The sequence below is a fragment of the Balaenoptera borealis genome (assembly GCF_965194805.1).
Source record: "Balaenoptera borealis genome assembly, contig: HAP1_SCAFFOLD_676, whole genome shotgun sequence".
Lineage (NCBI taxonomy): Eukaryota > Metazoa > Chordata > Mammalia > Artiodactyla > Balaenopteridae > Balaenoptera > Balaenoptera borealis.
Genome location: NW_028123523.1, coordinates 59,197 through 75,352, shown reverse-complemented (window position 1 = coordinate 75,352; position 16,156 = coordinate 59,197). Strand labels below are relative to the sequence as shown.

At 44.6% G+C, this 16,156-nt stretch overlaps 1 long non-coding RNA gene across 1 annotated transcript in view; it reads left to right on the top strand.

The window, feature by feature from the left end:
• Positions 1–12,143, top strand: part of LOC309621559 — a 280,765-nt gene extending 268,622 nt beyond the window's left edge. Inside the window, exon 2 of the long non-coding RNA XR_014240089.1 lies at positions 12,020–12,143. This is a non-coding gene — a long non-coding RNA (uncharacterized lncRNA). The remainder of the gene's footprint in view (positions 1–12,019) is intronic.
• The last annotated feature ends 4,013 nt before the right edge of the window (positions 12,144–16,156 follow it).

Below are 16,156 nucleotides of genomic sequence, written 5' to 3'. Positions count from 1 at the left end.
CCATTATACATAAGGACCACAACTTCTTTATCCATTTTTCTCTTTCCTTGGATATTTAAGGTGGAATGAAGTGGAGGTCCTTGTCAACAGAGCAGCCCTCAACTTTGGGGTGCTTGTGTCTTGCTGATTTTTCATTTTCCCAATTTATACCTCCATGAGTGGAAGTGCGCTATGCTCTCTAAGCTGTGTTTTTCAGATGTTTCAGGACACACCGTACACTTCTCCAGAGTGGCTGTCGGCAATTTACATCCCGCCCATCAGTATAGCAAGGCTCCCATTTCTCCATGGCCTGTCCTGCATTTCTGGTTTTGACACTTTTTTCAGCATGGCCCTTTTGACCGATGGGAAGCGAGACTTCTTTGTAGCGCTGATTTGCCTTTCCAGGTTGCTTGGTTGGCCAAAAAGGGCGTATGCGTTTTTTCCTGAATATATTCAGGAAAAAACGCATACGCCCTTTTTGGCCAAGGGCATCATTGTCAACATTTTGCCGCTTTTCATGTGCTTTAAAGGCGATTCGAATCTACCTCCTGAAATCTGTTTCCTGCAATTCTGCCTTGATTTCAAATCCTCTTCTTTGCCTTCCCTCAATATATTTGTGGACGAGAGTTATCATTTATAACTCTGCAGGTTTGTGAATTGCAGTGCCCTGAACCTCCATTTTACAACTCGCTTTTTTGGGAGCTGGCTGCAAAAGCGCAGGATGGGTTCAGGCCCTGTTCTTGTTCCGGGGGGCAGGCTGAGCCTGTGGTTAATTCTTCTTCCTCAATGGGAAAATAGAGTGACCTGTGCCTGTCCCAACACCAAGAGCTAGTCTCTCGTTGGTTCCCCGTCTTCCCGTTCATCCTCAGGACAAATTGCAACCTGTACGGAACAGGAGGTTAAAGGTGCTGATGCTCCAAGTAGGGAGATTGCTAGTAAAGCGGCTGGAATGGCGAACCCGGGCACAAGGAGATGAGAAATGAGGTGCGTTTTAGAAACCTTTCCCCATCACACGGTGTACTATCTTCTGGGTTTCTCATGCATGTTTTCGATGTAGGAAGATGCCCTTGAAGCTGGAGATTAGGGACCCATGCGATGGGTACCACGCAGTATTACTTTAAAGGGTCTGCGTTTGCTCACCCAACCTCACCAAACCTCTCAGCCCCAAGAGTGTCCACCCTTATGTCTCATCCAGCTGTGGGTCTAGATATGGTCAATCCAGGTTGCATCACAGCCCCTGAACGCATTGTGTAAGAATTTCTCTCTCTTTCACTGTCTTTGTTTCATGGGTTTTTAAAAGTAATTTATTTTCATAATGGGGTTTAGCTGTTTTTCACTGCTGTGTTTATGCCGCTTTACACCCACTTGATACAGTAACAGAGAGATATCAATACATAAGTTTTAAGATTATTACTAGTCAGATATATTCTTGTGCGGTGAATAGGGCGTGTTGAGTCCAGTTCTCTGAGCAAGGAGTAGGTTTTGTCTATTACATACTGGGTTTATGGAACGGTATCTGAGCTAATTTGAAACCCTTGTTTTATGTATCACCCCACCTCACCTTTCCAGTTAAGCAGCCATAGTGTGTTTTCTGCATGTGTGACTCTGTTCTGTTTTGTAATTCAGTTCAAGTGTAACGGTTTTTACATTCCCTCTATCAGTGATACCTTATGAGAAGTGTCCTTTTCTGTGTGACTTATTTCACTTAGAATCGTCGTACCTAAATCCACACATCATGCTGCTACTAGCCTTGTGACATTGATTTCATGGCTGAGTGATATTCCATTGTACATAAGGACCACAACTTCTTTATCCATTTTTCTCTTTCCTGGGATATTTAAGATGGAATGAAGTGGAGGTCCTGGTCAACATAGCAGCCCTAAACTTTGGGGTGCTTGTGTCTTGCTGATTTTTCATTTTCCCAATTTATACCCCCATGAGTGGAAGTGCCCTATGCTCTCTAAGCTGTGTTTTTCAGATGTTTCAGGACACACCGTACACTTCTCCATTGTGGCTGTTGGCAATTTACATCCCGCCCATCAGTGTAGCAATGCTCCCATTTCTCCATTGCCTGTCCTGCATTTCTGGTTTTGACACTTTTTTCAGCATGGCCTTTTTGACCGATGGGAAGCGAGACTTTTTTGTAGCGCTGATTTGCATTTCCAGGTTGCTTGGTTGGCCAAAAAGGGCGTATGCGTTTTTTCCTGAATATATTCAGGAAAAAACGCATACGCCCTTTTTGGCCAAGGGCATCATTGTCAACATTTTGCCGCTTTTCATGTGCTTTAAAGGCGATTCGAATCTACCTCCTGAAATCTGTTTCCTGCAATTCTGCCTTGATTTCAAATCCTCTTCTTTGCCTTCCCTCAATATATTTGTGGACGAGAGTTATCATTTATAACTCTGCAGGTTTGTGAATTGCAGTGCCCTGAACCTCCATTTTACAACTCGCTTTTTTTGGGAGCTGGCTGCAAAAGCGCAGGATGGGTTCAGGCCCTGTTCTTGTTCCGGGGGGCAGGCTGAGCCTGTGGTTAATTCTTCTTCCTCAATGGGAAAATAGAGTGACCTGTGCCTGTCCCAACACCAAGAGCTAGTCTCTCGTTGGTTCCCCGTCTTCCCGTTCATCCTCAGGACAAATTGCAACCTGTACGGAACAGGAGGTTAAAGGTGCTGATGCTCCAAGTAGGGAGATTGCTAGTAAAGCGGCTGGAATGGCGAACCCGGGCACAAGGAGATGAGAAATGAGGTGCGTTTTAGAAACCTTTCCCCATCACACGGTGTACTATCTTCTGGGTTTCTCATGCATGTTTTCGATGTAGGAAGATGCCCTTGAAGCTGGAGATTAGGGACCCATGCGATGGGTACCACGCAGTATTACTTTAAAGGGTCTGCGTTTGCTCACCCAACCTCACCAAACCTCTCAGCCCCAAGAGTGTCCACCCTTATGTCTCATCCAGCTGTGGGTCTAGATATGGTCAATCCAGGTTGCATCACAGCCCCTGAACGCATTGTGTAAGAATTTCTCTCTCTTTCACTGTCTTTGTTTCATGGGTTTTTCAAAGTAATTTATTTTCATAATGGGGTTTAGCTGTTTTTCACTGCTGTGTTTATGCCGCTTTACACCCACTTGATACACTAACAGAGAGATATCAATACATAAGTTTTAAGATTATTACTAGTCAGATATATTCTTGTGCGGTGAATAGGGCGTGTTGAGTCCAGTTCTCTGAGCAAGGAGTAGGTTTTGTCTATTACATACTGGGTTTATGGAACGGTATCTGAGCTAATTTGAAACCCTTGTTTTATGTATCACCCCACCTCACCTTTCCAGTTAAGCAGCCATAGTGTGTTTTCTGCATGTGTGACTCTGTTCTGTTTTGTAATTCAGTTCAAGTGTAACGGTTTTTACATTCCCTCTATCAGTGATACCTTATGAGAAGTGTCCTTTTCTGTGTGACTTATTTCACTTAGAATCGTCGTACCTAAATCCACACATCATGCTGCTACTAGCCTTGTGACATTGATTTCATGGCTGAGTGATATTCCATTGTACATAAGGACCACAACTTCTTTATCCATTTTTCTCTTTCCTGGGATATTTAAGGTGGAATGAAGTGGAGGTCCTGGTCAACATAGCAGCCCTAAACTTTGGGGTGCTTGTGTCTTGCTGATTTTTCATTTTCCCAATTTATACCCCCATGAGTGGAAGTGCCCTATGCTCTCTAAGCTGTGTTTTTCAGATGTTTCAGGACACACCGTACACTTCTCCATTGTGGCTGTTGGCAATTTACATCCCGCCCATCAGTGTAGCAATGCTCCCATTTCTCCATGGCCTGTCCTGCATTTCTGGTTTTGACACTTTTTTCAGCATGGCCCTTTTGACCGATGGGAAGCGAGACTTCTCTGTAGCGCTGATTTGCCTTTCCAGGTTGCTTGGTTGGCCAAAAAGGGCGTATGCGTTTTTTCCTGAATATATTCAGGAAAAAACGCATACGCCCTTTTTGGCCAAGGGCATCATTGTCAACGTTTTGCCGCTTTTCATGTGCTTTAAAGGCGATTCGTATCTACCTCCTGAAATCTGTTTCGTGCAATTCTGCCTTGATTTCAAATCCTCTTCTTTGCCTTCCCTCAATATATTTGTGGACGAGAGTTATCATTTATAACTCTGCAGGTTTGTGAATTGCAGTGCCCTGAACCTCCATTTTACAACTCGCATTATTGGGAGCTGGCCGCAAAAGCGCAGGATGGCTTCAGGCCCTGTTCTTGTTCCGGGGGGCAGGCTGAGCCTGTGGTTAATTCTTCTTCCTGATGGGAAAATAGAGTGACCTGTGCCTGTCCCGACACCAAGAGCTAGTCTCTCGTTGGTTCCCCGTCTTCCCGTTCATCCTCAGGACAAATTGCAAGCTGTACGGAACCGGAGGTTAAAGGTGCTGATGCTCCAAGTAGGGAGATTGCTAGTAAAGCGGCTGGAATGGCGAACCCGGGCACAAGGAGATGAGAAATGAGGTGCGTTTTAGAAACCTTTCCCCATCACACGGTGTACCATCTTCTGGGTTTCTCATGCATGTTTTCGATGTAGGAAGATGCCATTGAACCTGGAGATTTGGGACCCATGCGATGGGTACCACGCAGTATTACTTTAAAGGGTCTGCGTTTGCTCACCCAACCTCACCAAACCTCTCAGCCCCAAGAGTGTCCACCCTTATGTCTCATCCAGCTGTGGGTCTAGATATGGTCAATCCAGGTTGCATCACAGCCCCTGAACTCATTGTGTAAGAATTTCTATCTCTTTCACTGTCTTTGTTTCATGGGTGTTTCAAAGTAATTTATTTTTATAATGGGGTTTAGCTGCTTTTCACTGCTGTGTTTATGCCGCTTTACACCCACTTGACACACTAACAGAGAGATATCAGTACATAGGTTTTAAGATTATTACTAGTCAGATATATTCTTGTGCGGTGAATAGGGCGTGTTGAGTCCAGTTCTCTGAGCAAGGAGTAGGTCTTGTCTATTACATATTGGGTTTATGGAACGGTATCTGAGCTAATTTGAAACCCTTGTTTTATGTATGACCCCACCTCCCCTTTCCCGTTAAGCAGCCATAGTGTGTTTTCTGCATGTGTGACTCTGTTCTGTTTTGTAATTCAGTGCAAGTGTAACGGTTTTTACATTCCCTCTATCAGTGATACCTTATGAGAAGTGTCCTTTTCTGTGTGACTTATTTCACTTAGAATCGTCATACCTAAATCCACTCATCATGCTGCTACTAACCTTATGACATTGATTTCATGGCTGAGTGATATTCCCATGTACATAAAGACCACAACTTTATTATCCATTTTTCTCTTTCCTGGGATATTTAAGGTGGAATGAAGTGGAGGTCCTTGTCAACAGAGCAGCCCTCAACTTTGGGTGCTTGTGTCTTGCTGATTTTTAATTTTCCCAATTTATACACCCATGAGTGGAAGTGCCCTATGCTCTCTAAGCTGTGTTTTTCAGATGTTTCAGGACACACCGTACACTTCTCCAGAGTGGCTGTTGGCAATTTACATCCCGCCCATCAGTGTAGCAAGGCTCCCATTTCTCCATGGCCTGTCCTGCATTTCTGGTTTTGACACTTTTTTCAGCATGGCCCTTTTGACCGATGGGAAGCGAGACTTCTCTGTAGCGCTGATTTGCCTTTCCAGGTTGCTTGGTTGGCCAAAAAGGGCGTATGCGTTTTTTCCTGAATATATTCAGGAAAAAACGCATACGCCCTTTTTGGCCAAGGGCATCATTGTCAACGTTTTGCCGCTTTTCATGTGCTTTAAAGGCGATTCGAATCTACCTCCTGAAATCTGTTTCCTGCAATTCTGCCTTGATTTCAAATCCTCTTCTTTGCCTTCCCTCAATATATTTGTGGACGAGAGTTATCATTTATAACTCTGCAGGTTTGTGAATTGCAGTGCCCTGAACCTCCATTTTACAACTCGCTTTTTTGGGAGCTGGCCGCAAAATTGCAGTATGGCTTCAGGCCCTGTTCTGGTTCCGGGGGGCAGGCTGAGCCTGTGGTTAATTCTTCTTCCTGATGGGAAAATAGAGTGACCAGTGCCTGTCCCGACACCAAGAGCTAGTCTCTCGTTGGTTCCCCGTCTTCCCGTTCATCCTCAGGACAAATTGCAACCTGTACGGAACAGGAGGTTAAAGGTGCTGATGTTCCAAGTAGGGAGATTGCTAGTAAAGCGGCTGGAATGGCGAACCCGGGCACAAGGAGATGAGAAATGAGGTGCGTTTTAGAAACCTTTCCCCATCACACGGTGTACCATCTTCTGGGTTTCTCATGCATGTTTTCGATGTAGGAAGATGCCCTTGAACCTGGAGATTTGGGACCCATGCGATGGGTACCACGCAGTATTACTTTAAAGGTTCTGCATTTGCTCACCCAACCTCACCAAACCTCTCAGCCCGAAGAGTGTCCACCCTTATGTCTCATCCAGCTGTGGGTCTAGATATGGTCAATCCAGGTTGCATCACAGCCCCTGAAGTCATTGTGTAAGAATTTCTATCTCTTTCACTGTCGTTGTTTCATGGGTTTTTCAAAGTAATTTATTTTCATAATGGGAATTTAGCTGCTTTTCACGGCTGTGTTTATGCCGCTTTACACCCACTTGACACACTAACAGAGAGATATCAATACATAGGTTTTAAGATTATTACTAGTCAGATATATTCTTGTGCGGTGAATAGGGCGTGTTGAGTCCAGTTCTCTGAGCAAGGAGTAGGTCTTGTCTACTACATATTGGGTTTAGGGAACGGTATCTGAGCTAATTTGATACCCTTGTTTTATGTATCACCCCACCTCACCTTTCCCGTTAAGCAGCCAAAGTGTGTTTTCTGCATGTGTGACTCTGTTCTGTTTTGTAATTCAGTTCAAGTGTAACGGTTTTTACATTCCCTCTATCAGTGATACCTTATGAGAAGTGTCCTTTTCTGTGTGACTTATTTCACTTAGAATCGTCGTACCTAAATCCACTCATCATGCTGCTACTAACCTTATGACATTGATTTCATGGCTGAGTGATATTCCATTGTACATAAGGACCACAACTTCTTTATCCATTTTTCTCTTTCCTGGGATATTTAAGGTGGAATGAAGTGGAGGTCCTTGTCAACAGAGCAGCCCTCAACTTTGGGGTGCTTGTGTCTTGCTGATTTTTCATTTTCCCAATTTATACCCCCATGAGTGGTAGTGCCCTATTCTCTCTAAGCTGGGTTTTTCAGATGTTTCAGGACACACCGTACACTTCTCCAGAGTGGCTGTTGGCAATTTACATCCCGCCCATCAGTGTAGCAAGGCTCCCATTTCTCCATGGCCTGTCCTGCATTTCTGGTTTTGACACTTTTTTCAGCATGGCCCTTTTGACCGATGGGAAGCGAGACTTCTCTGTAGCGCTGATTTGCCTTTCCAGGTTGCTTGGTTGGCCAAAAAGGGCGTATGCGTTTTTTCCTGAATATATTCAGGAAAAAACGCATACGCCCTTTTTGGCCAAGGGCATCATTGTCAACGTTTTGCCGCTTTTCATGTGCTTTAAAGGCGACTCATATCTACCTCCTGAAATCTGTTTCGTGCAATTCTGCCTTGATTTCAAATCGTCTTCTTTGCCTTCCCTCAATATATTTGTGGACGAGAGTTATCATTTATAACTCTGCAGGTTTGTGAATTGCAGTGTCCTGAACCTCCATTTTACAACTCGCATTTTTGGGAGCTGGCCGCAAAAGCGCAGGATGGCTTCAGGCCCTGTTCTGGTTCCGGGGCGCAGGCTGAGCCTGTGGTTAATTCTTCTTCCTGATGGAAAATAGAATGACCTGTGCCTGTCCCGACACCAAGAGCTAGTCTCTCGTTGGTTCCCCGTCTTCCCGTTCATCCTCAGGACAAATTGCAACCTGTACGGAACCGGAGGTTAAAGGTGCTGATGCTCCAAGTAAGGAGATTGCTAGTAAAGCGGCTGGAATGGCGAACCCGGGCACAAGGAGATGAGAAATGAGGTGCGTTTTAGAAACCTTTCCCCATCACACGGTGTACCATCTTCTGGGTTTCTCATGCATGTTTTTGATGTAGGAAGATGCCATTGAACCTGGAGATTTGGGACCCATGCGATGGGTACCACGCAGTATTACTTTAAAGGGTGTGCGTTTGCTCACCCAACCTCACCAAACCTCTCAGCCCCAAGAGTGTCCACCCTTATGTCTCATCCAGCTGTGGGTCTAGATATGGTCAATCCAGGTTGCATCACAGCCCCTGAACTCATTGTGTAAGAATTTCTATCTCTTTCACTGTCGTTGTTTCATGGGTTTTTCAAAGTAATTTATTTTCATAATGGGGTTTAGCTGCTTTTCACGGCTGTGTTTATGCCGCTTTACACCCACTTGCCACACTAACCGAGAGATATCAATACATAGGTTTTAAGATTATTACTAGTCAGATATATTCTTGTGCGGTGAATAGGGCGTGTTGAGTCCAGTTCTCTGAGCAAGGAGTAGGTCTTGTCTACTACATATTGGGTTTATGGAACGGTATCTGAGCTAATTTGATGCCCTTGTTTTATGTATCACCCCACGTCCCCTTTCCCGTTAAGCAGCCATAGTGTGTTTTCTGCATGTGTGACTCTGTTCTGTTTTGTAATTCAGTTCAAGTGTAACGGTTTTTACATTCCCTCTAAAAGTGATACCTTATGAGAAGTGTCCTTTTCTGTGTGACTTATTTCACTTAGAATCGTAGTACCTAAATCCACTCATCATGCTGCTACTAACCTTATGACATTGATTTCATGGCTGAGTGATATTCCATTGTACATAAGGACCACAACTTCTTTATCCATTTTTCTCTTTCCTGGGATATTGAAGGTGGAATGAAGTGGAGGTCCTTGTCAACAGAGCAGCCATCAACTTTGGGGTGCTTGTGTCTTGCTGATTTTTAATTTTCCCAATTTATACCCCCATGAGTGGAAGTGCCCTATGCTCTCTAAGCTGGGTTTTTCAGATGTTTCAGGACACACCGTACACTTCTCCAGAGTGGCTGTTGGCAATTTACATCCCGCCCATCAGTGTAGCAAGGCTCCCATTTCTCCATGGCCTGTCCTGCATTTCTGGTTTTGACACTTTTTTCAGCATGGCCCTTTTGACCGATGGGAAGTGAGACTTCTCTGTAGCGCTCATTTGCCTTTCCAGGTTGCTTGGTTGGCCAAAAAGGGCGTATGCGTTTTTTCCTGAATATATTCAGGAAAAAACGCATACGCCCTTTTTGGCCAAGGGCATCATTGTCAACGTTTTGCCGCTTTTCATGTGCTTTAAAGGCGATTCGTATCTACCTCCTGAAATCTGTTTCGTGCAATTCTGCCTTGATTTCAAATCCTCTTCTTTGCCTTCCCTCAATATATTTGTGGACGAGAGTTATCATTTATAACTCTGCAGGTTTGTGAATTGCAGTTACCTGAACCTCCATTTTACAACTCGCATTATTGGGAGCTGGCCGCAAAAGCGCAGGATGGCTTCAGGCCCTGTTCTTGTTCCGGGGGGCAGGCTGAGCCTGTGGTTAATTCTTCTTCCTGATGGGAAAATAGAGTGACCTGTGCCTGTCCCGACACCAAGAGCTAGTCTCTCGTTGGTTCCCCGTCTTCCCGTTCATCCTCAGGACAAATTGCAAGCTGTACGGAACCGGAGGTTAAAGGTGCTGATGCTCCAAGTAGGGAGATTGCTAGTAAAGCGGCTGGAATGGCGAACCCGGGCACAAGGAGATGAGAAATGAGGTGCGTTTTAGAAACCTTTCCCCATCACACGGTGTACCATCTTCTGGGTTTCTCATGCATGTTTTCGATGTAGGAAGATGCCATTGAACCTGGAGATTTGGGACCCATGCGATGGGTACCACGCAGTATTACTTTAAAGGGTCTGCGTTTGCTCACCCAACCTCACCAAACCTCTCAGCCCCAAGAGTGTCCACCCTTATGTCTCATCCAGCTGTGGGTCTAGATATGGTCAATCCAGGTTGCATCACAGCCCCTGAACTCATTGTGTAAGAATTTCTATCTCTTTCACTATCTTTGTTTCATGGGTGTTTCAAAGTAATTTATTTTTATAATGGGGTTTAGCTGCTTTTCACTGCTGTGTTTATGCCGCTTTACACCCACTTGACACACTAACAGAGAGATATCAGTACATAGGTTTTAAGATTATTACTAGTCAGATATATTCTTGTGCGGTGAATAGGGCGTGTTGAGTCCAGTTCTCTGAGCAAGGAGTAGGTCTTGTCTATTACATATTGGGTTTATGCAACGGTATCTGAGCTAATTTGAAACCCTTGTTTTATGTATGACCCCACCTCCCCTTTCCCGTTAAGCAGCCATAGTGTGTTTTCTGCATGTGTGACTCTGTTCTGTTTTGTAATTCAGTGCAAGTGTAACGGTTTTTACATTCCCTCTATCAGTGATACCTTATGAGAAGTGTCCTTTTCTGTGTGACTTATTTCACTTAGAATCGTCATACCTAAATCCACTCATCATGCTGCTACTAACCTTATGACATTGATTTCATGGCTGAGTGATATTCCATTGTACATAAAGACCACAACTTTATTATCCATTTTTCTCTTTCCTGGGATATTTAAGGTGGAATGAAGTGGAGGTCCTTGTCAACAGAGCAGCCCTCAACTTTGGGTGCTTGTGTCTTGCTGATTTTTAATTTTCCCAATTTATACACCCATGAGTGGAAGTGCCCTATGCTCTCTAAGCTGTGTTTTTCAGATGTTTCAGGACACACCGTACACTTCTCCAGAGTGGCTGTTGGCAATTTACATCCCGCCCATCAGTGTAGCAAGGCTCCCATTTCTCCATGGCCTGTCCTGCATTTCTGGTTTTGACACTTTTTTCAGCATGGCCCTTTTGACCGATGGGAAGCGAGACTTCTCTGTAGCGCTGATTTGCCTTTCCAGGTTGCTTGGTTGGCCAAAAAGGGCGTATGCGTTTTTTCCTGAATATATTCAGGAAAAAACGCATACGCCCTTTTTGGCCAAGGGCATCATTGTCAACGTTTTGCCGCTTTTCATGTGCTTTAAAGGCGATTCGAATCTACCTCCTGAAATCTGTTTCCTGCAATTCTGCCTTGATTTCAAATCCTCTTCTTTGCCTTCCCTCAATATATTTGTGGACGAGAGTTATCATTTATAACTCTGCAGGTTTGTGAATTGCAGTGCCCTGAACCTCCATTTTACAACTCGCTTTTTTGGGAGCTGGCCGCAAAAGTGCAGTATGGCTTCAGGCCCTGTTCTGGTTCCGGGGGGCAGGCTGAGCCTGTGGTTAATTCTTCTTCCTGATGGGAAAATAGAGTGACCAGTGCCTGTCCCGACACCAAGAGCTAGTCTCTCGTTGGTTCCCCGTCTTCCCGTTCATCCTCAGGACAAATTGCAACCTGTACGGAACAGGAGGTTAAAGGTGCTGATGTTCCAAGTAGGGAGATTGCTAGTAAAGCGGCTGGAATGGCGAACCCGGGCACAAGGAGATGAGAAATGAGGTGCGTTTTAGAAACCTTTCCCCATCACACGGTGTACCATCTTCTGGGTTTCTCATGCATGTTTTCGATGTAGGAAGATGCCCTTGAACCTGGAGATTTGGGACCCATGCGATGGGTACCACGCAGTATTACTTTAAAGGTTCTGCATTTGCTCACCCAACCTCACCAAACCTCTCAGCCCGAAGAGTGTCCACCCTTATGTCTCATCCAGCTGTGGGTCTAGATATGGTCAATCCAGGTTGCATCACAGCCCCTGAAGTCATTGTGTAAGAATTTCTATCTCTTTCACTGTCGTTGTTTCATGGGTTTTTCAAAGTAATTTATTTTCATAATGGGAATTTAGCTGCTTTTCACGGCTGTGTTTATGCCGCTTTACACCCACTTGACACACTAACAGAGAGATATCAATACATAGGTTTTAAGATTATTACTAGTCAGATATATTCTTGTGCGGTGAATAGGGCGTGTTGAGTCCAGTTCTCTGAGCAAGGAGTAGGTCTTGTCTACAACATATTGGGTTTAGGGAACGGTATCGGAGCTAATTTGATACCCTTGTTTTATGTATCACCCCACCTCACCTTTCCCGTTAAGCAGCCATAGTGTGTTTTCTGCATGTGTGACTCTGTTCTGTTTTGTAATTCAGTTCAAGTGTAACGGTTTTTACATTCCCTCTATCAGTGATACCTTATGAGAAGTGTCCTTTTCTGTGTGACTTATTTCACTTAGAATCGTCGTACCTAAATCCACTCATCATGCTGCTACTAACCTTATGACATTGATTTCATGGCTGAGTGATATTCCATTGTACATAAGGACCACAACTTCTTTATCCATTTTTCTCTTTCCTGGGATATTTAAGGTGGAATGAAGTGGAGGTCCTTGTCAACAGAGCAGCCCTCAACTTTGGGGTGCTTGTGTCTTGCTGATTTTTCATTTTCCCAATTTATACCCCCATGAGTGGAAGTGCCCTATGCTCTCTAAGCTGTGTTTTTCAGATGTTTCAGGACACACCGTACACTTCTCCAGAGTGGCTGTTGGCAATTTACATCCCGCCCATCAGTGTAGCAAGGCTCCCATTTCTCCATGGCCTGTCCTGCATTTCTGGTTTTGACACTTTTTTCAGCATGGCCCTTTTGACCGATGGGAAGCGAGACTTCTCTGTAGCGCTGATTTGCCTTTCCAGGTTGCTTGGTTGGCCAAAAAGGGCGTATGCGTTTTTTCCTGAATATATTCAGGAAAAAACGCATACGCCCTTTTTGGCCAAGGGCATCATTGTCAACGTTTTGCCGCTTTTCATGTGCTTTAAAGGCGATTCATATCTACCTCCTGAAATCTGTTTCGTGCAATTCTGCCTTGATTTCAAATCGTCTTCTTTGCCTTCCCTCAATATATTTGTGGATGAGAGTTATCATTTATAACTCTGCAGGTTTGTGAATTGCAGTGCCCTGAACCTCCATTTTACAACTCGCTTTTTTGGGAGCTGGCCGCAAAAGCGCAGGATGGCTTCAGGCCCTGTTCTGGTTCCGGGGGGCAGGCTGAGCCTGTGGTTAATTATTCTTCCTGATGGGAAAATAGAGTGACCTGTGCCTGTCCCGACACCAAGAGCTAGTCTCTCGTTGGTTCCCCGTCTTCCCGTTCATCTTCAGGACAAATTGCAACCTGTACGGAACAGGAGGTTAAAGGTGCTGATGCTCCAAGTAGGGAGATTGCTAGTAAAGCGGCTGGAATGGCGAACGCGGGCACAAGGAGATGAGAAATGAGGTGCGTTTTAGAAACCTTTCCCCATCACACGGTGTACCATCTTCTGGGTTTCTCATGCATGTTTTCGATGTAGGAAGATGCCCTTGAACCTGGAGATTTGGGACCCATGCGATGGGTACCACGCAGTATTACTTTAAAGGTTCTGCATTTGCTCACCCAACCTCACCAAACCTCTCAGCCCGAAGAGTGTCCACCCTTATGTCTCATCCAGCTGTGGGTCTAGATATGGTCAATCCAGGTTGCATCACAGCCCCTGAAGTCATTGTGTAAGAATTTCTATCTCTTTCACTGTCGTTGTTTCATGGGTTTTTCAAAGTAATTTATTTTCATAATGGGAATTTAGCTGCTTTTCACGGCTGTGTTTATGCCGCTTTACACCCACTTGACACACTAACAGAGAGATATCAATACATAGGTTTTAAGATTATTACTAGTCAGATATATTCTTGTGCGGTGAATAGGGCGTGTTGAGTCCAGTTCTCTGAGCAAGGAGTAGGTCTTGTCTACTACATATTGGGTTTAGGGAACGGTATCTGAGCTAATTTGATACCCTTGTTTTATGTATCACCCCACCTCACCTTTCCCGTTAAGCAGCCAAAGTGTGTTTTCTGCACGTGTGACTCTGTTCTGTTTTGTAATTCAGTTCAAGTGTAACGGTTTTTACATTCCCTCTATCAGTGATACCTTATGAGAAGTGTCCTTTTCTGTGTGACTTATTTCACTTAGAATCGTCATACCTAAATCCACTCATCATGCTGCTACTAACCTTATGACATTGATTTCATGGCTGAGTGATATTCCATTGTACATAAGGACCACAACTTCTTTATCCATTTTTCTCTTTCCTGGGATATTTAAGGTGGAATGAAGTGGAGGTCCTTGTCAACAGAGCAGCCCTCAACTTTGGGGTGCTTGTGTCTTGCTGATTTTTCATTTTCCCAATTTATACCCCCATGAGTGGAAGTGCCCTATGCTCTCTAAGCTGGGTTTTTCAGATGTTTCAGGACACACCGTACACTTCTCCAGAGTGGCTGTTGGCAATTTACATCCCGCCCATCAGTGTAGCAAGGCTCCCATTTCTCCATGGCCTGTCCTGCATTTCTGGTTTTGACACTTTTTTCAGCATGGCCCTTTTGACCGATGGGAAGCGAGACTTCTCTGTAGCGCTGATTTGCCTTTCCAGGTTGCTTGGTTGGCCAAAAAGGGCGTATGCGTTTTTTCCTGAATATATTCAGGAAAAAACGCATACGCCCTTTTTGGCCAAGGGCATCATTGTCAACGTTTTGCCGCTTTTCATGTGCTTTAAAGGCGATTCATATCTACCTCCTGAAATCTGTTTCGTGCAATTCTGCCTTGATTTCAAATCGTCTTCTTTGCCTTCCCTCAATATATTTGTGGACGAGAGTTATCATTTATAACTCTGCAGGTTTGTGAATTGCAGTGCCCTGAACCTCCATTTTACAACTCGCTTTTTTGGGAGCTGGCCGCAAAAGCGCAGGATGGCTTCAGGCCCTGTTCTGGTTCCGGGGGGCAGGCTGAGCCTGTGGTTAATTCTTCTTCCTGATGGGAAAATAGAGTGACCTGTGCCTGTCCCGACACCAAGAGCTAGTCTCTCGTTGGTTCCCCGTCTTCCCGTTCATCCTCAGGACAAATTGCAAGCTGTACGGAACCGGAGGTTAAAGGTGCTGATGCTCCAAGTAGGGAGATTGCTAGTAAAGCGGCTGGAATGGCGAACCCGGGCACAAGGAGATGAGAAATGAGGTGCGTTTTAGAAACCTTTCCCCATCACACGGTGTACCATCTTCTGGGTTTCTCATGCATGTTTTCGATGTAGGAAGATGCCATTGAACCTGGAGATTTGGGACCCATGCGATGGGTACCACGCAGTATTACTTTAAAGGGTCTGCGTTTGCTCACCCAACCTCACCAAACCTCTCAGCCCCAAGAGTGTCCACCCTTATGTCTCATCCAGCTGTGGGTCTAGATATGGTCAATCCAGGTTGCATCACAGCCCCTGAACTCATTGTGTAAGAATTTCTATCTCTTTCACTGTCTTTGTTTCATGGGTGTTTCAAAGTAATTTATTTTTATAATGGGGTTTAGCTGCTTTTCACTGCTGTGTTTATGCCGCTTTACACCCACTTGACACACTAAGAGAGAGATATCAGTACATAGGTTTTAAGATTATTACTAGTCAGATATATTCTTGTGCGGTGAATAGGGCGTGTTGAGTCCAGTTCTCTGAGCAAGGAGTAGGTCTTGTCTATTACATATTGGGTTTATGGAACGGTATCTGAGCTAATTTGAAACCCTTGTTTTATGTATGACCCCACCTCCCCTTTCCCGTTAAGCAGCCATAGTGTGTTTTCTGCATGTGTGACTCTGTTCTGTTTTGTAATTCAGTGCAAGTGTAACGGTTTTTACATTCCCTCTATCAGTGATACCTTATGAGAAGTGTCCTTTTCTGTGTGACTTATTTCACTTAGAATCGTCATACCTAAATCCACTCATCATGCTGCTACTAACCTTATGACATTGATTTCATGGCTGAGTGATATTCCCATGTACATAAAGACCACAACTTTATTATCCATTTTTCTCTTTCCTGGGATATTTAAGGTGGAATGAAGTGGAGGTCCTTGTCAACAGAGCAGCCCTCAACTTTGGGTGCTTGTGTCTTGCTGATTTTTAATTTTCCCAATTTATACACCCATGAGTGGAAGTGCCCTATGCTCTCTAAGCTGTGTTTTTCAGATGTTTCAGGACACACCGTACACTTCTCCAGATTGGCTGTTGGCAATTTACATCCCGCCCATCAGTGTAGCAAGGCTCCCATTTCTCCATGGCCTGTCCTGCATTTCTGGTTTTGACA